Raw genomic sequence first — 25,029 nt, forward strand, 5'->3', positions numbered from 1 at the left:
TGGAATGATCAACAGATCCCATAGGTTACGCAGAGGGCAAGCCGTAATGTAAACACTCTTCAGTGACTAAAAGAACGGAAGAGAGCGGGCGAGCATAAATGGACAGCGAGGTCGATGCAAATGCGGACCTTCTTGAATAAACAGCCGGGGGAGAAATCCAAGACAAACAAACAGCCGTTCTTCTGACATTTAAAGAAGCATTCAGATGGGTGGGCAACAGCTGCCAGTGGCCGGCGTGAAAGTGAACGAGACGGGGAGGGGTCTGACGTCCCTCCTCTAAGTCCGGCTTGGCCTGAGGAACAAACAGGACATGCTGCATCATCCTTATTACCTTGAGGAAAACGCTGTGAAAAACTTGTAAAACACGTTAAACATTAGCGCAGTCAATTACTCAGTAACCAATGTTTGGAAATATCAATTACAGCTGTGGGTTCTTGTGTATCAACAATCACATAAAGCGTATAGACTGACTGTTAGGTAAACATATCATAAAGGTAATGAATGAGGAAGTAAGAGAAGCATTTAACCACAGGTTATGTCGGAGTGGCCGTCCCTGTATGAGTGTGCTGTACACTGCTTTGAATATTTTGTTATTTAAAAGCTACTTAATTTAATAATTAGTACTAAAAACGCTGATTAAAGAACTCTGAGTACTATTTAAAGAGACAGTTCACTCAAATATAAAAGTTCTGTCATGATTTAATCAACTTCCAGTAGTTCCAAATCTGTACAAAAAGTACAACGGTAGTCAAAAGTGCCCCAAAACGGTTTGCTTTCCCATATACTTCGAAATATCTTCTGAACAAAGAGTTACAAAGCAATTTTTCCTACTATGGTAGTCAATGGTGGTCAGAACTGTTTGGTTAAAAACATTCTTCCAAATATCTTTCTCTGTTTTCATCAGAATAAGAATTATACTGATTTGGATCTATCAAATGAAGACATCATTTTCATTTTTGGGTGAACTGTTTCTTTAAGAAAAGCATTTTCGCAACAATCAACTAGGAGAATTTAAACGTAAGATATGGTAACATATGTAAAACATGGTAAAATCCTAAATGGTGTACTCTGGTACAGGAGATCTTTGTTAATGTAAAATTGAAGTCTGTGAAAGTTTCAGCAACGCTCTGGAGATGCAGATCCCGTGATCTGCCAATGACCCTCCGTAATATTTTACACAGACAGACAGACACTGCGAAAGTTTGTTTAACTTCAACAATTTTGTAACACCATCTCAAGTTTCATTTTACTTTAAGTAAACTTCATTCACCGCACACTCAAATCTCACTCAAAGGTCCCCTAAATTCACCTCAAAATAAACATACTTTTATATGATTTGAAGCCTGTATGATTTAACAGAATGTCCAAACTAAGCTTTGCCATGCATTTCATACAAGTGGATGGGGACCACTGGCTGACAAGCTCTGAAATTTACCAAAAATCCTTAAAAGTAGCAAAGAAGACAATGTTTCACAGCCATAATTGTGTCATTAGAGCCATGCCAGGGTGAATCGATGATGAAAAAAATGAGTGTTGTAAAGCCTCAACTTTTTAAGAAACTCTCTTGCGCACTTTCCTTTTCAACTTCGTGTCTTCCGCACGCTCTTGTTTCATTTAACTTTCCAAATCGCTTGACCCTCACTATAAAGAGAGCAAAAACAATAGATACAGATTGCTAAACACATATTAATCACAAATTAAGTGGAAGATAAACACTTTAATGTGTAAAATCCAGACTAAAACATTTCACCAGACCATCGTCGCACATAAAAATGTACCCATTTTCACACTACTGAGTAGAATGAATGAACAGTTAATGCTTTTAAAAGGAAGAGAACTCCAGCGGAGAGGCTAAAAAGATGTTTAATTCAAAAAGGTACACAAACGATTTGTCTTCTCCGGATAGTCTGCTTGCCGCTAAAGGCCACGTTGAGCCGAAACAATGACAGAACGCACAAAAGTAAGGCAGGCCATGGTATTTTTAGCATAACAGCCAACAGAGACCCACGTAAATAAGAAAAAGTCTAATGAGTTTTAATGCACCAGGATAGAAAGGCCCATTTTGGGATATGGAGCTACAGTCAGAAGTGGTTTACGGCAAATTCCTGAGCGACTCTCCTTCAAGCGACATTGAAGGATTTGTTCGCGGACAGCTCGTGATGATTAGCGCGCTAGCGAGGAGTCAGTAACAGCGAGCGGGGTCTCGCCGTGTTCACGCGAGGCGTCGAGCCGCGGGGAAGTCGGCTTTCACTCAAAAAGCCCCACAGCACAACGGACAAATTAGAGCTGTCAAACACCCGCACGCACTCCGCTAAGAAAACAAGGCATTCAATCTCCTGCATCCACTGGGACTGGCCAAAGTGCATATTGTTTTAATATTATTTAAAAGTGTGTCATATATTTTTAATCATTGTTACTAGAAACTCGTGCAAGGAGCTCTCCCATGGGCAGAGAGATGTGGACGCTTGCGTTGAGGAAATGTGTCAACCGTGTGTTTGTGGGACGGGGAGTTTAGCCCCGGCGAACTTTGTCTAATTAATATTTCCAGTCTAAACCATGAGAGGGCTTGTATTATTAGAAACATTGTCTTGGGGGTAAATTACCCAGTTGCACTGCCATAGAGTCAATTGGCATTAATGGAAAAATCAACAACATAACTAAAGCAGAAGAATCTCGGATACCCAACACCTGATTTGCAACATCATTTTGAGAAAGTGCTCGGCGAGACAATTACTGTAAATATGCGGGTGGTCGATATGACACATCAAGCAGTGCGAACGGTTTCCTGCGGAGCGACATGCTATACCTCAATGAAACTATTTAAATGACACTTTCCTAATTCTTGTATAATTATTATGAACGCTGTTTTTATGACCTCGTATTAATTAAAAGACTGCATGGGATATTTCTACTCGTGCTTGTCATCCGACTATTTAAACAAATAGAAAAACGTTTGTTTTAGGTTAATGACCGATTCTCCACCAATCACTATCCAGACATCTTTCCAAAGTTTTTACATACATTTGGAAGATGCTTTAATCCAAAACAACTTCGTGCATTCAAGCTAAACATATTAGTAGTGTGTGTGCTCTCTGAAGAATCAAACCCATGACCTCTGCGCTGCTACCAATTGAGCTACAGAAACACAGAACTATATTTCTTTAAGAACCTTTGGTCGGCATGGACAGGTGTCCTAATATTGATTGGTAGCTTATTGTTAAAGAACCTAAAATAAATGCTTTCCCGTAGCGTAACTGGGAGGGTATTGCAGTGGCAACATCAAGGTCATCGATTTGATGTCCAGAGATAAAATGTCTAAATAAAAGCCTGAATAGGTTGGAAGCTGCTTTGGATAAAAGTGGTTGCCAAATGCATAATGTTATTGGCCAACGCATGCCTTTGCAGTTGAAATCACAAGAATTATTGCAAGTTCTATACTATTTGTGTTAACTATTGTGTTATTTATTCAGTAATTTTCATATACAGCATAAACACAAGGGAAAAGGAAAGCAACCAGCTATTTGTTTTAAAAGGGTATTTCGCCAACAAATGAATTATTTTAATGTTAAACCCTCTAGTCATTTCACCTTATGACTTTCCTCTGTAGAACACAAAAGATATTTTAAAGAACATGTAACCAAACAACATTGGCCCCCGTTGACTTCCACAGTGTGGACACAAAACCATAGTGACATTTCTCAAAATATCTTCTTCCGTGTTCCAAAGAATTAAGAGTCATGTACAGGTTTTGAATGAGATGAGGGATAATAAATAATTGATTTTTTTAAGTAAACAAAGACTTTAGGCTCTACTCAGAGAGCAATATTACCAAAAGCTCTTACAGCAACCACAAGTACCTTCAGTGCATATTTATATCAATGTAAAAATGTGTTTGTTAACATGACCACTGACAATTAAAAGTTCCTCTTTCTTCCTACTCTCTATTCTATATGTGTACATAATACACAATTGCATTGTTGACTGGAAGCAAAAATTTGCATTCTTACTGCATATTCAGTCACCATGCACAAAACTGCTTAGACAAACTACTCAGTCACCCACAATGCTGCATGATTTCTAGGGATTTATCATCACTAAATCACAAAAAATGACCACAAATGGCGTCACATTTTTATCACTGGTTCTAACTAGCGTGCGAATGTCGGTTTAGTTCGAGTAGCAAGTGTCTTGTTTATCAGGCATTACCATGCTGAAGATCTCAGCAGGTTTGGGACCGTGCATGCACAGAGCCTAATTTCAAGTCCCTTTGGTGTCACAGCTTGCGTCTTGTGAACAAATGCAAAACCCTTAGGGGAACCCCGTTTGACTAGTGTGCAACATTTAAGAGATCACATGACCCCCGGTATTATACAACCAAGATTCTTTACCACAGATATCAACCACAACATCGCTCTGTATCGTTTCTGTCCTGCGTGCATAGCCAATATCGAGAGAGAAATATTGCACAGCTGTGAGGTTCTGTTGCCAAATTGTAGAGTTATTTCCTAAAATGAAATACCTATCTTTTTGTTTACTTCAAAATGTTTGTGACGAAATGAGCAGACATATGGCGGCCCTTCTGCCGTACCAGTATCATAAACCTTCGATAGCGCCATGTAGGCGTGTCATTACGCTAAAAGCTCCAGACAACAAGAACCCGTTGAGACACACAGAGAGATGTTTTAATACGCGAAATGGGTTAAAAAGAAAGGGTCGAGTCCCCCGTCTCCCATTAAGCAGTTAAACCAAAGGTAAAGGGCATGCTGGGGCTAAACAGCAAAAGACCTTGCGTGAAACCGTAGAGCGCATTAATGGAAGCGGCTTTTTAACAACTCTTTTTTTGTGTTAAATACAGTCTGTGTCAAAGAGATGCATCCCACCCATAAAGCAAGCGCAATGACAACGTACAGTGGGCACTAACGCAAGGACATAGTTCATCATGCCATTTTCTGCAATTCCCAGCTGATTAGGGTCATTATGTTGGAACCCTGATTTATGCTGTCATTTCCTCTCACCCGATCGTGCATCAATGAATCTTAATGAATTGGTAAATAAGGGTGAGGATTACACTCTGCGACACCGAAACATTCCTCACCCTCCACGCCACCAGATTTATGGAGCCAATTAGGGACTAACGGAGAAAATTGGCTGGCAGGAAAATAATATTCTTTATGGTACAAAATGGAAAAGCATTCGCGCTGAAGGGCAATTGTATTGTCAGCATTAAGTCCATAAAATATCTCCTCCGCCCAAAGAGAGAGAGAGAGAGAGAGAGAGAGAGAGAGAGAGAGAGAGAGAAAGAGATAGAGAGTTTTATGCAATCTCGCTTATATTATAATAAAAGGAAGTGCATTTTAAATGTTTTTGTGATCAAAGTGGTTTGGTTTATTTCAAACGAGAAAAATTTTAACAAAATAAAAAAAACATTCATAAAACATGTTTTTATGATCAAAACTGTTTTGTTTTCTCATCAGGAATACAATAAAAACAAATAATCAAATCTTTCTTGGTGAACGAAACTGTTTTGTTAACAAGAATAAAATAAAAACAACAAAAATGTGTTTTGAGATTGAGATGTTTTGTGTTTTACAATGTTTTGTCTTTGTGACTGAGATGTTTTGTGTGTCACAACGTTTTGTTTTTGGCGATCGGGATGTTTTGTGTGTTCCAATTTTTTGTTTCTTTCAAACAAGAATGAAATAAACTCAACTAAAAACGTTCACATACCACATCAGAAACAAAAACTAGAATGTTAACTATTTAAGAATTGCAGCAAGTGCGTAAATACGCCATTGGACGGCATTAAAAAAAATTATAAACATGTGCACCCTGCTCATCCCGTAACCAAGAATAATACACAATCACACAAAACGTCCTTTAAATCAATCAACACGGTTAAAATAACTTCACTCGCCGCAGAACAACTAACCAATATGGTGTTTTCATTTTTACGCCTTATGTTCGTTAACAAAGAAGAACCGAATATAAATGAAAAGCGCAGGTTGTGAGCGCGAGTAAAAAGGGAGAGAGTTACCTCTTCTTATTAAAGCTTGAATCTTAAAGGTGCTCTGAGTGTGCTAACAAGCTCCTTTATGTATTACATATTGTGACTAGACTCGCCGGCTCTCCACATCAAACATCGTGGGCCTGTTATTAGACAGGCTGGGAGAAAGGATGTGTGAAAAGAAGTGGAAAATTAAAGTTGAAGCCAAGCAGGAAAGGCCTTAATTTACTGGCATGTACAGTATGCAAATGAGATTACTCTCTGCTTAACTGCATCATTTATGTCCATAATAACGGCATCATCATTATGGGACTCAAATTAAATTACGCCGTAATTAGCATATCAAAGTGATTGGTTAAAGTTGAAAACAAATACCCAATTTTCCTTAATGAAATGCGGTAATCGTTGCTCGTGTACAAGTCGGAATGAAAACAGCCAAAACAAATATGTGTCTTCGAAGGGGTGGGGAAGAGAAAAAAATGGGTTGCCTCGTCTACGCAGCGTTTTACCAATCGTAAGCCCTTGACGTGACTGGGGAACGGGCCGTTCTCTGTGGTATGCGTGTGTAGGGGGTTACCTGGCGGACGTCACACCCTTGGGTTTCATTATATAAAGTTGCCATGATCAAAGGCACCACTACCTAGACTGGCCGCTTTATAGCTCATCAATAAAATACATCACAAGTGATACGGTTGGTGGAAATGTGAGTGTGTGAAACAGAAAAAGAGAAAGTGAGAAAGATGAGGGGAAAGTTGACATGTGAAGTCATGTGAACCTAAAATTGAAGGAGAAGAAAAGCGCCTCAAGTTTCCGCAAGAATGATCATAAATAAAGACATTCGGAAGACATACGGCGGCTTAGCGTGAGGAAAACCTGAAATGTGGGCCACGTCTGTCCGGTTCTCTTTGGTCTTATCTCGAAGATCCATGAACATCGGAACAACCTGCGAGAAGTTCATCAGTGAATAACAACTTAAATTTTAGAGTTTGGAGTGTCACACAAAGCTACTTTGTATCTTTAGAAGATTCAGAATAAAGCACACGAGTCAATTGAACTGCTCCTTAAGAAACTTTCACAATGCTTGTTTTTGTTTTTTTGGCTCTTGACAGCCCCAGGCCTGACTAACTTTCATTTTAAGAGCAGTTAGGGCACTCTTAAAAAACAACTTTTTGCTTTATGTTTTTGACGCAAGTTGTTTTCCATTCAGCACATGGTGAGAACAAGATCTCAGAATGATAGTTTTTGTGTAAACTCTTTCCATGTCAGAAAAGCAAGTGCACCAGAAATTACACTATAAAACACAAACCATCCCTTGGCAAAAAAACACACACACAAACGCACAAACACCCATAAGCAAATGGCAGAATGTGTCATACATTCCTCTTTCGCACATCCACAACACTTTCATGTCGCCACATTATTGATCTCATTCTGAATTTATGACGCACTATTCTGTTTCCAGAGAAAAATCTGAGGTCCTAACTCTAAAACATAAGTCAATCTCTCCTCACCCCCCTCTTCCCAAGTCTCGATTGACTTCATGCTACGCCAACGAATGAATCAGGCCCGCGTGCATTACCGGCAACAGACTCTTCAAATTTTAAAGAAGTGCTATTTTATTTTATTCATTCAGGGATCCATTATAGCCCATATTCCTAAGAAGTATGTAAATGACGTGCCTTTCAAGGTAGAGCCGGGGCAGAATCCTCTCCATCAACTAATGACACTACTCATTACATTCAGAACAGAGCGAAATGAAAGCGCTCCTGTCTGTTGCCGCGTCTTGCCTGTGTAAATCCCTATGAAATGCTAATATCTCACTTCTAATTAAAGGATACTAAGTCCAAATGTACCTACGTGCCTACTAGCTGGCAACATAAATCGTTTTCATTTTTTCCCTCCACCACAGCTGCGTCTACTCTCCATTCCATTAATTCATATTTAATACCACTGACTCTTAAACATTCTTCTGTTCTTTTTTTGTTGCTTTCATTGCCTCTTTACATTTCTTTCTTTTCTTTATACTTGCGGGCTGTGATCAAAAACAGACGGTTATTGTGAGCACACACTGTTATGAGGTTCTGAAACTATACTTGTTTGCAGGTGCGTGTGGCCATACTGACGCTCGCGCAAACACTCTCGAGGTGCTAAAACAAAACAAAAACAAACAAAAAGCACAAAGTAAACCGGTATGGCCTCTCTGTGCACATTTACTGTATTTACACACGTCTGCATGTAAACATGTTTACAAGAAAAACGTCCAGTCGTTCCGCGAATTCGACCTTGGAGTCGGCAAACACAGTCACACAAAGTTCATTAAGAGGAGGTTAAAAACAATGCCGTTCCCTGAAAGACAATGAGGCTTTTTTGTGACGCGGATATTTCTAAAACACAAAACCTCAGGGAAAATTGATCACTTTGGTATCATCGTTGAATTAAAAAGCCTACCTAATGGTTGGTATGAAATACGGCCTAATTAGAGCTTTGGTTTTATAGCTCCTGTTAACGTAGTTATCACTTACAACATTGTAATGTTAAAATCAATACGGATTACTTATGTGCTATCCGCCTCCATTCGGAGAGGTGACAATAGTATATCCGTCTTGCACGTATTAGGCAGGATTGAGCCAGACAGCGTTTGAAAATAAAGGACCAGTGGCCCCTCATGTAACCCTATTCAATAAGGTATTACTCACACAACAAAACCTTAAGCAATTCATTCTGAATTCTATATTTCTGAAAGTACCGAACAGCACTCATCATAACATGAACACTAGTGAATACACATCAGTCAATAGCTGTTTACTTACTCACCTATCAAATGATCTACTGGGGTAAATAATACAAGCTTTCAATTACATGTAGTACTATTTGTTATGCTGCCTTTAGCTTGTGTGGTTTCGAATAAAAAAAAAATATTATAGTATTATTTTTTGTTTTAATAAGGCCCATCTCCTTATTAAAAAAGACTGCATTACAGTAATTAGTTGAATGAGAAAAACTAATAAGAAAGTATATACTTGGGTAGTTGACAAATAAATGTGTCTTAGGGTGACAGCAAAAATTTAGAAAAGAAACTAACAATGAAGATAAATGTATCTTATGCTATTTTATATTATAAATATTATTCATAATAATAACAATATATTATAAACAGTTTGTTTTCTAAATGTTTGCTATGTCACACCATAGGACACATGGATGGTATATTTGTCAACTACCCTAATTCATATACAAGTAAATAAAAAAATATATAATATTTTATATTATAAATATTATTCATAATAATATCGATATATTATTAATAGTTTGTTTTCTAAATATTTGCTATGTCACACAATAGAACATATGGATGGTATATTTGTCAACTACCCAGATTCATATATAATTAAATAAAAGGTGACCCATTGATATTTAATATCAAGTCTTTTAGGATAAAATTATTTTTAAATATTAAAAACATCATTTTAACTAAACCAAAATAGAATCAAATTCCAACTTATCTTATCTCATTTTAATCCATGTTATGATAATATACCCTCAGATAAGGTGTTGCCCGCTCTGAACCGACTGCCTTGATTCAGATCTAAAGCTACGACGACTGCCCTTCAACATTCCTCGATGTCCCAGAATGCCATTCATCTACAGCTGCCGATAACACTGAGTAAATATCATAAGCATGAGGATTTTAGGAGTGAGGTGAGGCCGGCCACATCCTTAATCTACAAGGAAGAGGTTAAAAAGTAGTTCTAACCTTTAAAGGGCCATTCGAAAACACAGTCAAAAGCATTATTTCTTAAAATGAACGTCTGTCGAATACGTTTGGCATTAAATTTAGGGCGAAGGCTTATGAGCTCAAATTTTTGAAAGCGCACAGACACAAGCGGTATGAATTTTTTGTGAGATACTCACCAATCACAGAAGAGAATGTAAGCGTTTGATTGGTCATCTAGCGGTCGCAAGTGTCTTGTGTATGAGGATGCAGCCGAGAGAGGAGGGACGCAACCTGTGGCTGCGCTAATCTGCTCTGAAACACACCAACCCTTAACCCTACTGATATATACCTAAACAAGACAAACACAGGCAACCAGTGAACAAGCAACCACAACAAACAAAAGAGTGAAAGATTAGCAGAGAGAGAGAGTTAGAGCGCGAGAGAGAGCAGAAAAAAGGAGAGAGGCACTATTAAAGAACATAAATTGAAGAAAAGCTAAAGGGTTAGTTCACCTAAAAATGAAAATTCTGTCATCATAACAAAGGAAGATATTTGTAAGAATGTAAATAACCAAACTCTCATCCCAGATGGATACCCATAGTAGGGAATATGAATGCTATGGCAGTCAATGGGGGATCTGTTTTGTTACAAACATTCTTACAAATATCTTTCTTAGTGTTTAGCAGAACAAAGACATTTATAAAGGTTTGGAAAAACCTGTGGGTGAGTAAATGATGACAGAATTTTCATTTTTGGGTGAAGGGCTACAAAGTCTCAAAATTTCTATTTTAACAAAAAACGAAGGCATACGTGGAGCCTTTAATGTTAAAACAGAAACAGAGATTGGAATATGACCGGCTATAGACAGAAGGAGAGAAACGGATTTAAGGCAAAAGATGAGACAGTCCAATTTTCTTCTCTGTGCAAAATGGCAAAACATCATTAGCAGTCATGCGGCTAGACGCGGGTAGGGTTGAATATTGTAACAGTGAGGCAAGACCTTTGGCTGACATGTGACATTTGTTTCTTATTGTCTAAGTGGCGGTTTAAAAGCCGCTACCCTGGGCTGGGCCCCCGGCCTTCCTTCTCCACTGTTTTAACAGAGATGAAACCATATTAGGACGTGTATGCTAAAGTAAACAATAACATAGTTGCAATGAGATGGAAATTTTTCAGCTAATGGTGTTTGTCATTCCTGTTTTGGGTTCTGGACATAAGCTCTTGGCTGCTTTCTCTTTTTCTACCCTTTTTTCTCCCTTGAACTTGGGAGGACTGTGTTTATGAATAACAACTACAAGGGCTCAGTTTTCAACCTGGTTTAAAACATACAGTAAATAGTTCTGCTTTTACAGTGCCCGTCTAGTTTATTTATTTGATTAGTTCCAGGTCTACAACAAAGTCTCAACTTTAATATTAATGTAACTATTTTTTCACAGAACATTACAAATAACCGCCTAAAATAAGCGCCAAACTAAATATTTCTAGTATGGAAAACGACAATTCTGTTAACACTTAAAAGGTCCAGTGTGTAATTTTTCGGAGGATCTATTGACAGAAATGAAATTAAAAATGCATAAATATGTCTTCAGAGATGTATAATGTTCCTTTAATATAAAGTGTTTTTATTACATCAGAATGAGCTATTTCCATCTACATACAACGCGGGTATCCTTAAATGGAATTCGTGATGTTGTTTCTACAGTAGCCCTAAACAGACAAACTGTTCAAACGTATATTGTAAATAAATAATTTAGCGAAAGAAGTGAAAACGTGATGACAAAATGTGTCAGTCACCATAGTGCTTCAATTCGCATCCTCACACTTAGATTCCGCTAATTTCATACACTGGACCTTTAAAGACAACAATAAAGAATTCCACATAAATGTATTTTAGCACTTTGATCATTATAGAGTGTTCCCACCAAACGCGTCTTGCGCGAATAAAACGCGCTATTCGTGCATAGTTGGACGCTTGAACATTTTGAGTTTACTAGCTTCATTCGCACATGAAATTCACTTCATTCGCGCGTGAAATTCACTTCACAACAGACGCAAATATGCGTCTGGGAGGGGCTTCTGGCAGGGAGCTCCAGACCCGTATATAAATATATATATATATATATATATCTCAAATTAGTAAATAGCGTTTTTAACAATTTACCAGATTGTCCGACTTCCTCACTCACTTGCTTCCAAGTAAGACCTTTTTTAATCCTGTTTCTATAAAAGTAAGATATTTGTACAGCTCCAGGTATCCACATACAGCAACGATGATTTTTCCTCCATTTTGTTTCGGATTTCTGCCTCCGCTCGCTACGTCATAACCACGTCACTACTAGAGATAGCTCCTGATTGGTTAACGTGGCGAAAATTTTCGTCAAAGTTCATATTGTTAAACTTGCTCGAAAGGCTCAATTCGCGCCGTATTCTTCACGCGAATCATGTCATTCGCGCCGAAAATGTCCTATCGCGTCTTTGCATCGACTTAACATGTAAATCACTTGCGCTTAACGCTTCATTCGCGTTTGGTGGGAAAACAACAGGCTTCCATCCTATACAAAAGTGTGACTTTGCTATGTAATCTGCACAATAATATTAATGTAAATGCTTTTATCCAGCTAGGAACAAGCTAATAGCAAATCATGCTTCGCAGATATAACAAACTTTTAGCTGGCACCAAAATGTGTCGAATTTGCTTTCATTGCAATTGCACCCAAGTTGGAACAACAGTTTACGCCATTACTTGAAATTGATTTATTTCTCTATGGTATCAACTACTTTAGATAAACTACTCTATAAAGTGCAGTAGGTCACTTTACCTGTCAATCACACAGCTTCTTGTTAAAGAGATACTCGACCCAAAAATGAAAATGTAATTATTTAAATATAGAGAAACATATTGTATTTTTCTTGAACACAGAAGAAGATATTTTGAGGAATTTAGGAAAGCAAACAGTTCTGACTAACATTTTATTTTTTCGTACTATTGTAGTCAATGATGCCCTACAACTGTCAATTGCTATCATTCTTCCAAATATCTTCCTTTGTGTTCAACCAATCAAAGAAATTCATAGAGGTTTGGAACAATTTGAGGGTGAGTAATTCATCACACACAGTAATTTCCTTTTTTGGGTGGAGTACCCCTTTAAGTGGGCGGTTCTTGACCAGCACCAGCAGCAAATCAGACCAGACTTCAAGCCAACATTTAAATCAGGCTACACAAAACAAAAGCGCAGATGTAATTTTACCTTCCATAAACGTTATACAAGTTTGAAAGCCACAACAAACTTGTGTATCTGTGTCTCCCTCTCCACCTACCCACCGCACAAACAACCCCCCCCCCCTCTCTCTGTCTCTCTCTCACACACACATCACCCTTTCAAATTCAAGCTGTTTATTTACTTAATGTTAAAGCTATTCCATTAAGCAGCCAGGCCCAGGTGCTTTATCCCTAAAAGGGATTTTGCGTCCTCAAATAAATACAGCAGAGGGGCTGCCAAAGTCGTATTGACCCTGAATTCAGTGAATGTCAAACAGAGAACAATAAACATCAAACCTAAATGAGTCATCACGGATATATTCTTTTAATTTTGTTGAATGCTTTGAGTTTATGAAGATTTATGAAGTACATCTGACCATTGTGTGGTTACTTTTAGGAAAGGCAAGCTAAGACTAGGCCCACAGTGCAAGGCTTAACCGGCTTATGTTTGTCATTGTGCTAATAATTTCACTTTCATAGCGTTGAATGAGTTCAGCTGTCCAATCTATTTGCATCGCAAGTACAGTACAAAGAAAAAGAAACCTTGTTTTAAATGAATTAAAAAAAAACATTTTATTAAGGTCCACAACAGGCAAACGCATGTGTTTCATCTTAAAAGCTTCTAGTGTTATTATTCACTTTAAATATGGTCATCTCCAATTGAAGAATGAGGAAATATAAATGAATAAAAGTATGTCTTTCGATGAAAAGACGACAAACTAACCTTTGTGATATATGTGACACTCACGAGCGTGTAAGCTCCTTCTCAGAGCGTTTTTGTGGACGGAATTCTCTTTCATCTTTCTGAAGACAACTGCACTGACAGAAGCAGAGACTGCTGCCTTCTTGACTGCCGAGTCTGTCATGAACACTCACACCAACGCAGTGACAGACCAACTATATCAAAGGTTTTCCTCCTCTGAGAGAACCGAATACCACTGCAAATATGAAGGACGCCTGATTGTTATTTTCTAAAACACATTTTTTTGAGAATTTTAAGTAAATAAATTGTAAATGTTTTTTAAAGGGATATTTCACACAAATTATGAAAATTCTGTCATCATCTACTTTGCATCATTCTGTTCCAAACACCTTGAACTTTTTTCTATAGAACAAAAAGGCAGAACATTCTGGCCACTCTATTTGGTTGATCAGAAATCAAGTCTTCTTAAGCCAGTCCACATTTAATTCCAACAAATTAAAGAGCTGCAAAAACACCTCGTAAAAATGTACCTTTTGTGCTTCATAGAAAGACCAACATGCAGGTGTGACATGAAAGTAAATGATGATAGGATTTTCCTTTTTTGTAGACTGTCCTGTCTTAAAAATGATACTCCATGTTTGGTCATGTAATAAAATTAGTTCCCATTCACTTCTTGGTGTCATGGTGAACTTTTCTTTATTGCCTGTAAAAATGTTAAATCTTAATGTTAAAGCTCCACATTTTGATTTTTTGCTGACATCACCAAGACCTCTTTTTCAATCAAATCATAAAATCCGTTTCATCGGACCCGTGCACCTGGCCCACATTTCAGTGTGGCTAGTAATAGAACAAGTTATTTTATTTTCAATTCACATTATGTTATGTTTTGATATTGTATTGCAATTAAAACTACTCCACATTTATTGATTCTTTGCGGAGGTCAACCAGAAGTTAAAATGACTCGCATGAAATGAATCATTTACTCAGCCTCTTGTCATTTCAAACCTGTATGACTTTCCTTTTTCCGCAGGACACCGAAGAAGATTTTTTAAAGAATGTTGTTAACCGGCACCCATTCACCTGCATTGGTTTTGTGTCCAAACAATAGAAGTAAATGGATCTATGCGCTGTTCGGTTACCAATATTTTTCAAAATTTCTTATTTTGTGTTTTACAGTAGAAAGAAAACCATACAGGTTTGAAATGACAAGAGGGTGAGTAAACAATTACAGAAGGTTTATTTTTGGGTGAACTATCTCTTTAAGTATAGGCCACATAAAGTTTGCAAATGTTGTTGCAGCTGAAACCGTAAAAATACTTTTTACAACCCAATCCATGCCCAATGGATAACATCTTTTTCCTACATTTGTACATCATCTATAAAAATTGTGACAATTGAACCAACAAACGTTAACTTTTATAATGTTTTGGACACTAGCATGTTGTATGAATATTGTAATCACCCATGCAATATAGTAAGTTTCCCGCTATAACAACACCCGAATAAATAATGAATCAGTTTCATTCTTTTGTTTTGTACCTCCGTAACTAAATCTTTTTCTTACAGCCGAGTAATAAAGCTCAGCCCTCTCTGTAATAACATGCACACGCCCGAGTGTAAACCGCATAAACAACCATGTGCCTAGCGTAAGCATTTAACTTTCTCGTTCGCAATCTCCCTCGTGTGGCGCTTTAGCCACGCTGGCTTGTTTATTATGTTCATAGCTTTGGCGGAAAAAAGCGATTTAAGCGAACTCCTTCGAATAGGAAGCACTTGTAAATGCATAGAAACACACTCAGCTGTAGAAACAGGGGAATTAGGGGCTTACCAAATGCTAATGCTAATACAAAGCAATTTTCAACCTGATGCTGATACACAGAATTACTTTTTTTGTAGTAAGCAATAAAACGTACTCAGAAGAGCTATTACACGGACCCTAATCCACCCCTGTGCCCTAACATGCATCAATATACAACTCTTCATTCTGTGTTAACTCAGAATTTACGTCTGTGTGGTTGCCGTAAAATAAGAGCGTGAGGCAAATAAAGTAAATAATCAAGTGTATGATCTTTAGACACATTCCAATTTAGCCCTCGGTAGGCGCCACACAGCATGCAAATATCATATTTTCCCCTGCTGTTTTGCGCTCTTATTCAGAGCTGAAGTGGCTGTAGACTTACTTAAACTTTTGGAAGTGTGGTTAGTTTGGAATGGCAGAATGTCAGGCGTCCACGTAGAAGCGTAAGTGTGTTTTTCTCCAGAAGTGGACTGAATTAAATATACAAGTGCTTTTTTTGTGCAAGTTAACAAAAGCTGAATCGGTCTCATTCGTTCACACCAACCATCTTGTGTTAGTCTTTTGCACTTTTTTTAAACACTGAAACAAGCAAAAAATACCAACTGAGGAGATACCAACTGAGGTTGCCCACTCAGACCCCTTGCCCATTGAAAACAGCTACAGTATCCATACAGGTTTAGATCAACATAAGGGTGAATAAAAATGACAGAACTCCAATTTTGGCAAAGCTCCCTTATTAACTCCAATGCAACTGTTTGTTCGTTTCAACACACTGTGACGAAAAATTCACCTTTTATATACAGCCATGGAAAAAATTAAGAGACCAATCCACAGTCTGTTGAATTTTAACAGAAATAAACCTCAGGAATAACAGTCAAGAAATGTGAAAGACACAAAGACAAGTGATAAATACAAGCTTATTAATTCGTATATTTATTTTTGAGAGGAAACATGGGAAAAATTTTTTATCATGTTAATTAAATATATATTAACTTGTCTTGTTTGCAGTATTCAAAACATTGCATCTTTTTGGCATTTTGACCTGTCTGTCTGGTTATAATTTTCTGCATAAATGCAAATAATAATATTTCCATATGGAATTTAGGAAAACTGTTGTTAGAAGTTCAGAGAATTAAACAAAAATGAACATTTTACACACACCTACAAATAGTAAATTTAGAAAAAAAAAAAAAATCTTGGAGTTGTCTTAATTATTTCTCACACCTGTTTATCCTAATATCTTACTAAACATAATTCAGCTAAATAGTTCATCTTGTTTTTTCATTGGAAAACAAGCAACGGTGATGCAAAAATGAATTGTTATTTGGCCTGTAATGACCAAATAAGCAGTTCAAGAGACAGATGACGCAGAAAAAACGCAGAGCTCCTTCTTTCAGAAGGTGTAGTGTGAGAGAAATAGAAAACAGAGATAAACAGACAGACAGCGTCTCGGTTTGGCTGTATGTGTGTGAAAGCATGAGCTCATGGGAAAGGATGGGAAGTCCCTTCTTTATCCACCAAACTGTGAGTGACAGAACCCAGACACACAAACTCAAACCCTCTCACACTGTAAAAACCCCTACTTCATTTCCTTGGTTTCCTCTACTCTCTACGCCATATGCTTGGGGCCGTTCCATTCTGACACATGAAGAGGGGTGTTTGAGAAGTGAACAGATTTGTATTATATCGAGTCTATCTATACTTCACTCATCAAAGCTGCAACAGTCAAAAAGTTCCAAGGACCAAGCAACTTTTTTTAATAAAAACACTGTAAAACATCCACGTCCTATAATGTGTGATTCCTTGAGAAACCTTTTATTTTTTTAATCCCATACACAAAAAATCCTGACAGGTATCAAAGACATAACATTTACTATAAATTATTAACAATAGTGTCCGTTTCAAACATGTTCACTACCTCAGAAAGCCAACAGCGGGTCATAAAAGCCAAGCCCTGGCTCCAAAACAACAAACACAGCAGCAAAAATAAAAAAGGGGAAAAAGCTGTGCAGTTACACAAATAAGCCATTTTGTTTAGGTAATTTAACTTTGTCAAAAATAAATGACCTTTCCTTTTGTCAACCTTGAGAAAAGCATACAAACACAAGAGCTGCAACAATCATGTGATTCATTAAACCAGATATGAAATAATAGCGTCGGTCCTGTCCTCTTTAGTCTGTCAACAAACACACAAATGCACGCACACACAGAGCTAATAACTAATCGTTTGTTTACCTTCTCCGAGGACTTGCTTATTGAGGCCGTCTTCAGTTCCAGCGTTGTTTAACCTCCCTGCCCTGCACGGACAACAATCACACAGGAAAAGTTCAAGCTGTAGAATTATAGCAGCTGTCAAAAACCATCAGTCACCTACAACTGTCTTTACAAAACGATGTTTCAAACAATTTAAGTGTGTCTGGATGGTGCAAATAAACCATTTTTGTATAATATGTATGCAATATAAAGTCACAATTTAATGGACAGTTAACCAAAATGGAGTTTCTTTTTTTTGCAGAACACAAAAGAAGATTTTTGGAGAACATTAGACCCATTGACTTACATTGTATGGACACAAAACCAAAAGGCATTTCTCAAAATATCTTCTTTTGTGTTGCACATAAAAAAAAAACATGAGAGTGAATAAATGATATAAAAAACAGAATTCCAAAGACAACAACTCTTCTTCTATTAACACTATAACCTACAATATTGAAACATGTTTTTTCTAATGTCACTAGAAATAAGAAATGCACCAATACTAAATTTCTCCACCGATACAGATTATTTAGAGTGATATCTGATGATGTAGATAGTATGGTTGTTATATTAGCTCACATTTACTTTGAATGTTTTTAATGAATGAATATTAATATTGAAAACCAAACTTGTATTGTTTCTCAACATTTTCTATATACAGAGCACACATTCATGCCATTTTCCTTGTCCTCCTTTGATTGAAAGGCCATATCAGCCCTGATCATCGGCTGTTTTTAAACTATCGGCCAGTTGACGATAAAATTGCTTTTATCTGCCGATATAGATTATTGGCCGATATATCTGTGCTTCTCTTATAGAAATGCCCTTCTTTGAAGCACTTTGAGGTTCAGTATAAACGCAACAGTACATGAATATGTGAATCATATCAAATGACTAATAATAACATGGCATTACCATCACCCCTTGCATTGCAGTCATCCAAACTCTCAAATCTACAAAGAGATCATATTCTTAAACTAAACTACCAAGGAATAGACTGCAGGCCAATGTCCCCGGGTATTTGAATAAAAGCATTAAAGTGTAGCAGAATGTGAAAAATGATGCAGTTTAAATTTGACAGTCAAAACAGCGGCCAACCGTTTGAGCACAGAGCGTTTGTTTATCTTAGGTTAAGAGAACACAGGAAATACACAATACAATTATTTGAACCCCCCGTTGAGGTGAGTGTCAAGAATGTAGACCAACAAAAAATGGTCGCCATTCGACATCACCTTGAATCAATCCGTTCCATTTTTCCAGCATTTCATTTCTAGCAATTCATAAGCCTTCAATTAACACGTCATCCCTCCCATTATCAATCAATAGCCCGCGGTGACAGGTGATGAATTTTTTTGTCTTAAAAAGCTAAACATCATTTATTCAAATCACCTGCTAGGGTCTCAGGTCCTAAATGAGTTTACAGAGATGCCTAACGTTCATTTAGACAAATGTTCCCTCTTCCTAATGACGGGAAGGTTTTGCATTGAGAGCAGAGAGAAGGGGAGGTGTGCGACAGCAGTTACCTTTCGGTTTTTAGCGCCGTAATGTGTTGCTAAATCGATAGCGGCCTGGACTGAAAGCATGGGGTTGGAGGTAATGGTGGTGTTTTGAGCAGCGGGGTGGTGGAGACCTGGAGAGTGAGTAAATACGATCATACCGCTAAGGCCAGCTGGAGATAGAGAAGAACTGGCACTCTGGTGCTCGGGGAGCTTGCTGAGATGATCGGCTTCACGGGTGTTTTTTAAAAGAAACGTAGAGTTGACTAAATGAGCACCTGGGCTAACGTCTGTCTGAAGATGATACTGAAAAAATGAGCAGCCTTGACAAACTATGGCAAAGATTTGCAATTGTGGTTCATCGTAAGACGTTCATTTGGATAAACGCATGACTATATGACATATGCATAGACCAGAAATATTGTACAAAAAGGTCAAGACAGTGAGATTGACTACAGTAGTTTAACATATTCATAATGATAAAAAATAACTACGTACTGTTAAAAGAAGCATTTATTTATAGTGGTTAGACTATAAAACATGTTAGACCTGCAAGCACAAATGAACCACTAGTCATGTGTGACAATAATTGCTAAAAATCCCAGTACACATGAACATCCTTTTTGAAAAACCAAAGGCTTAAAAGGACGTCTACTGAATGTTGTTCTTATTCGACCGCATTTACATCACAGGCTTTAGAATCGCATATACTCTAGTTGACGCCTGGCCAATCCTATCCTAACGAAAATGCTGCGGTGGTCATTACGAACGCCTCTTCAATCCATCTAATGGACCGTCTCTTTCCTCACTTCACCAAAAACACAAGAGCGCATGAATATTTACCACAAAGCAAAGCCATTCCATTAATCGGTTCGCAAATGCTTAAATAGCATATCTCTGGCTACTTCTGCAGTAGGGTCATAAATGAATAGTCCTCCTTTATTAGGATTTTAATTTATGCAGCCATTGAGTGCAGCTTATAGGCTGTGACTGGCTCCTCTCCTTCACTTATTGGTCAAGAAAGCGGTTTGCCCAGCATCCTATCTGTGTGGCAGGGAACGCAGAAATGGGTTTTAGTGTGGTGTTGTATCTATGCAACCCAGTATCACGCTGGTCCACTTGAAAATGCGTGTCAGACTCTGCGTTCCATTTTCGAAGGGCTCTGCCCTATGCCCTAAGCCCTTCGAATGGTTTACCCTCCGGAGTGAGAGCTTTGAAGGGTTAAAGGGTGTAGGGGACCAAACAACTGTTTCTTGAAGTGCCCTTCTGCGTTATCATCCCACTCCCATAAGGAGGCAGCGTCACCACGCAAAGAATCATGGGAGCCCGAAGTGACCATCAGTTGTACCTGTCTGTTACACGCTTTGGTGTGATACCGGGGTTATCTATGATATAGTAACAGAACACTGAATGAAAACTAGTGACCAATAAACCAGCCGATAGTTGACCAAAGCAGAATAAAAGGGGCTGTTAGTTGCCCTTTGTGTTGGGTTTAACAATTAAAAATAGCTACTAGATTATATCAAATGTAAATTTGTTAACAATTACTATATGCATTAGCTGACGTGAGCTGACAATGAACAATATTACTACAGCATTTAATTATCTTAGTTCATGTTATTTTAAAGGTCAAATGTGTTATTTGTCGTTGGATGCATTGACAGAAATGCAATATAATATACATAACTATGTCTAGAGATGTATAGAGACCTTACATAATGAAGCGTTATATTTTATAATCTTAGAATAAGGGAGTCCCTTTGAATGGAATTTGACATGTTTTTTTCTACGGTAGCCCTAGACAGACAAACTGCTCTTCAGAGCACGTTTCGTAAATATGTTATCTCCGTCGGAAAAGAAGCAAGAACGTGACGACATCTTGGTTCTGTTTCAGCCACCGTAGTGCTTTAAAAGGGAGGGGTAGAGCGAGCCGTTGGTTGCAATTCACAACATCACCACTAGATGCTGCTAAATTAATGCACCATTAACTGACATGCATTATTGTATTGAGATTAAGAAACATTGACAAAGATCAATAAATACTGAAAAACTATATTCCCCATTGTTAGTTCTGTTTAGTTGATGCCTTTACTAATGCTTACAAATGCAACCCTTTGGTAAAATGTTACAAAAAATTGTAAAAGAAATGTTCTATGAAACTAATATTTAAAATTAAGCATTAAAATTAGCAAAATCAACTAATAATGTACAGTTTATATTTCTTAATGTTTGGACATTTTTATAACATATGCATCGTTCTCACCGTCAAGATCCAGACTTTTTTTATGCATATAATCTTAAATGGGGGAAGTCATTAATATTATGGACAATGGGGGGTTGAAATCCCCTAAATTATACAATTTAATATTTTTAATAAAGTGTTTGACCGTAGACACTAGTGACTGACAAATCACAATCAAACATTCCAAAAAGATGTTAAATTATTTGTAATATAAAGACATCACATTGAACATCGGTCATTCTGACATTTAGATGTTAACCAGAGAACCTTGCATCAGTTGACTGTTAAGGAAAACTTTCAATTCATATTTAAAGAAAATTATAAAGTCCTAAAGTTTAAAGATGTTAAAGTAATCACAAGGGGAGAGAGAGAGAGAGAGAGAGAGAAGTAAAGGACAGACTGAGATATCTATATTGAGTCCTCTTGTGTTTGTTTTTGAGGCGTGTGCACATGATTTTCCAAGTCACTGTCTGTGCTCTAAAATACAGGAAAATTGTATGACTCACTTACAGACAAATGCAGCTGTTTACAAAAGCCTGACAAAAAGGTGACTGATCTGAGGTCTCTCTCTCTCTTTCGCTCCCTCCCTCTGTCTGAATCATTTCAACTATTTCCCAAAACCTGTAAGACATTTTTATAATTTGGTTACAAGAAGGGCTTCAGCCTTTGTTTTGCCAGTCCCTGTTCGTGTAAACAACGGCGGTTTCCGACATGCAAACAGAGCGAAACCCAAATTATCTCTGCCTTTACGTAGGTCACTTGAGCAGTCCGAGCAAGTCGGTACACAGTCCTGCTGAATGTCAGGTTGTCTGGACATTTTTTTATTCAGGCCTGCCTTCACGTTTTGCTGAGCTAAGAAACAAAGTACACAGAGTACACACACACACAGCTTCCCCCTGCCTTAATACCAAGGCAGAGGTATTTCATTCCTATCCCAAAACAAACAAGGCTGCACATTTCTTTACACTATTTAAATGTTAACAGGCAGGGGCTCGGGCTGAATAGAGCATTCTTTCTCTATGGATACCAGAAACGACCCAGCCAGGCTTTCAAAACACGTTCTAATGAAATCATCCAAAAGATAAATAAAAAGCTGCACTTGTTTTCTTTTAGAAGATCACCGCCTAAACTCTTTCCGTTTCGTTTTTTGTAATTGGATTACATTTTTTCAAGTGTGGACAGGGTTCATGAGAGTGTGGAACTACTGTGGACAAACTTCTCGCTATCTCTTTCTGAACACAATGGCATTTATACAGTTGAATACTAAAGATATTAGTGTTACCATAACAAAAAAGACTAAAGAATAAAATTGTGTCTTCATTTACTCCCCCTCAAGTTGTTTCAATCGTGTATACATTTCTTTGAAGAGAAAGATATTTGGAAGAATGCTTGTAACAGTTCTTGACCACCATTGACTACCATAGTAGGAAAATTACTTTACAAATGTCTTTGTTCTGTTGAACACAAAAGAAGATATTTTAAAGAATGAAGGAAAGCAAACAGTTCTGGGGCACTTTTGACTACCATTGTCATTTTTCCTACTATGGCATTCTTCTAAATATCTCTCTTTGAAACATGTCGATGGTGAGTCGTTTTATTTTTGGGTGAACGGTCCCTTTAAATCTCTAGACTGCTTATGCAATGTTATTTGTGGAAGAGAACAGTAAATATCTGGGTTTAACATTACAAAATATCAAAACTAGTGGCATTTAAATTGAATTAAATACATTTGCCAAATAAACAAAACAGACAGATGTTAAGTGTAAGTGTGTTGAACTCCACCTGTGGTTATTATGCTAGGACATCTGTGCATACTTGAGTACAACTAATACATAAAATAAGACTATTTAAGACTTACTTAAAGTTATAAGACTTTACAAAAGTTACCTAATAAGTATATATGTAACAGTTTAATGAAATGTAATAGTATGTCAACAATGATTAATAAGACATTAAGCCCAAACTCACAAAAAGGCTCAAAAACCAAAGTATCTACAGTATATGCACACATTTATTGTCAGCAGCAATATTTATATATTTGGTGAAATGACCACTTGGCTTGTTAATGTGTAATATAATTTTCCAATACATTCAGAGAAGCCAAAAAGCAGTTTGGCAGATATATCCGTCAAACAAAAATGGTTATTGTTCATTTCTTTATACCTTCTCAACCACGTCTGAACTGATACCGATAACACCTTTCCCTTTTTATCAACCTCTCTCTCATCTGTTATTCTGTTCTCTTCTTTCCTTTGACCACAGATCCTGTGCGCTATTAATATCAATAACCCACAAATTCCATTTCCCTGCGCGCACAGTGAGAGCGAGAACAGTGAATGAGCGTAAAGAAAAACCTCTCGATACAAATCCACTTCTCGTTCCGAGGGAAAGATCTAATTGGACGAGAGAGCGAAAGCAGACGTGGTGTGGTTCGGTCAGAAAGAGGGAGAGAGAAGGATGCCGTCTGTCAGAAGTTGCAGAATGAAGGAGATTTCTGCTTTGCTTAAAATCTGTGAACACTCACCCATTAAAATAAGACAATACTCCACAAAACAAATCCAAAGAGTTCCAGCGTTTTGCCTTCTCTTCTCACACTGCCTCTTTATCAAGTTGTAAATGCGGTGCAAGCAGTGTGCGAACGGCACGCTTGCGTCTTTCACTCTCTCTCTCTCTCTCTCTCTCTCTCTCTCTCTCGCACACACACACACAGTCTCGGGGGCTGGAGGTATGTGCTCTAAACACAACAAAAGCCAGAGTCTAAGATTGAATATGCAGGAAGAGGGCCTCCGTTTGCATAAACACAAACACTCAGCAAATGAGGGGCTGGCACTGATCGCACCAGTGCCTGCTGGGAAATGCATACCTGTCCCGCACTGGCCTCGCAGTACTTTAATCAAACCACGGGTGAGAGATGAAACGGACGGCACAGACACACTCCACGAATAGTTTGGTTTGATGATTCGCAAATGAGTACGTGTGAAATATGCTTTTTCTAAAGTGCTTCTCATATCTCTGAATGGCGCATTACTCATCTCAAAAAGAAAAATGTTCCCCTTCTGGATATTTTTAGAGAGGAAAGGTTATTAAAAATCATTTCAGCTGTAATATTTCCATTTCTTTTCTCCATATGTTGGTTCTCCTAAAAGGCTGTATTCTTTATGTTTAAATAGAATTTTTGACATATTTCTCCATGTGATTTTTTTGAAAGGTTTAGCTTTCTTTTCTTCATAAGAATTTAAAAATGAAATACAATGGACAAGAATGCGGCTGAGCGGCATATGCATGTCAGAGACAGTCCACGTCTGTATTCCAGAGCTTTACCTGTTGAAATCGACTCTCCTTTTCTCTCAACCTTGAAGTGGCCGCTAAAAGATGTCATGTCACGTGATCGAGACTACCCAAAGTTGACAGACGGATTACGACTCCATCCGACAAAGAATCAAAAGCCAGACGCCAATTCATAAATGCACATGTGTTACTTCACAGTGAGGGACAGAGGGAACTTAGAAGTAGAGAGATAGAGGGGACCGGGGCTGACGGATGGGCCGAGCGAAAA

General features: G+C 37.8%; 1 protein-coding gene across 10 annotated transcripts in view; it reads right to left on the reverse strand.

Annotated features, from left to right (window-relative positions):
• The window catches only part of foxp1b (forkhead box P1b), a 158,560-nt gene that overhangs the window by 91,825 nt on the left and 41,706 nt on the right, over nt 1-25,029 (reverse strand). For 6 of the 10 annotated variants that reach the window (XM_056751471.1, XM_056751470.1, XM_056751472.1 and 3 more), the window contains exon 5: nt 17,715-17,776. The gene's annotated coding sequence lies outside the window, so the exon portion shown is untranslated. Of the gene's footprint in view, nt 1-128; nt 5,461-9,916; nt 10,020-13,702; nt 13,817-17,714; nt 17,777-23,997; nt 24,110-25,029 lie in introns of those variants that run through there. The other 4 variants (XM_056751463.1, XM_056751466.1, XM_056751465.1 and 1 more) reach the window with 4 other exon arrangements.

Source organism: Triplophysa dalaica, chromosome 6, assembly GCF_015846415.1.
Source record: "Triplophysa dalaica isolate WHDGS20190420 chromosome 6, ASM1584641v1, whole genome shotgun sequence".
Taxonomy (NCBI): domain Eukaryota; kingdom Metazoa; phylum Chordata; class Actinopteri; order Cypriniformes; family Nemacheilidae; genus Triplophysa; species Triplophysa dalaica.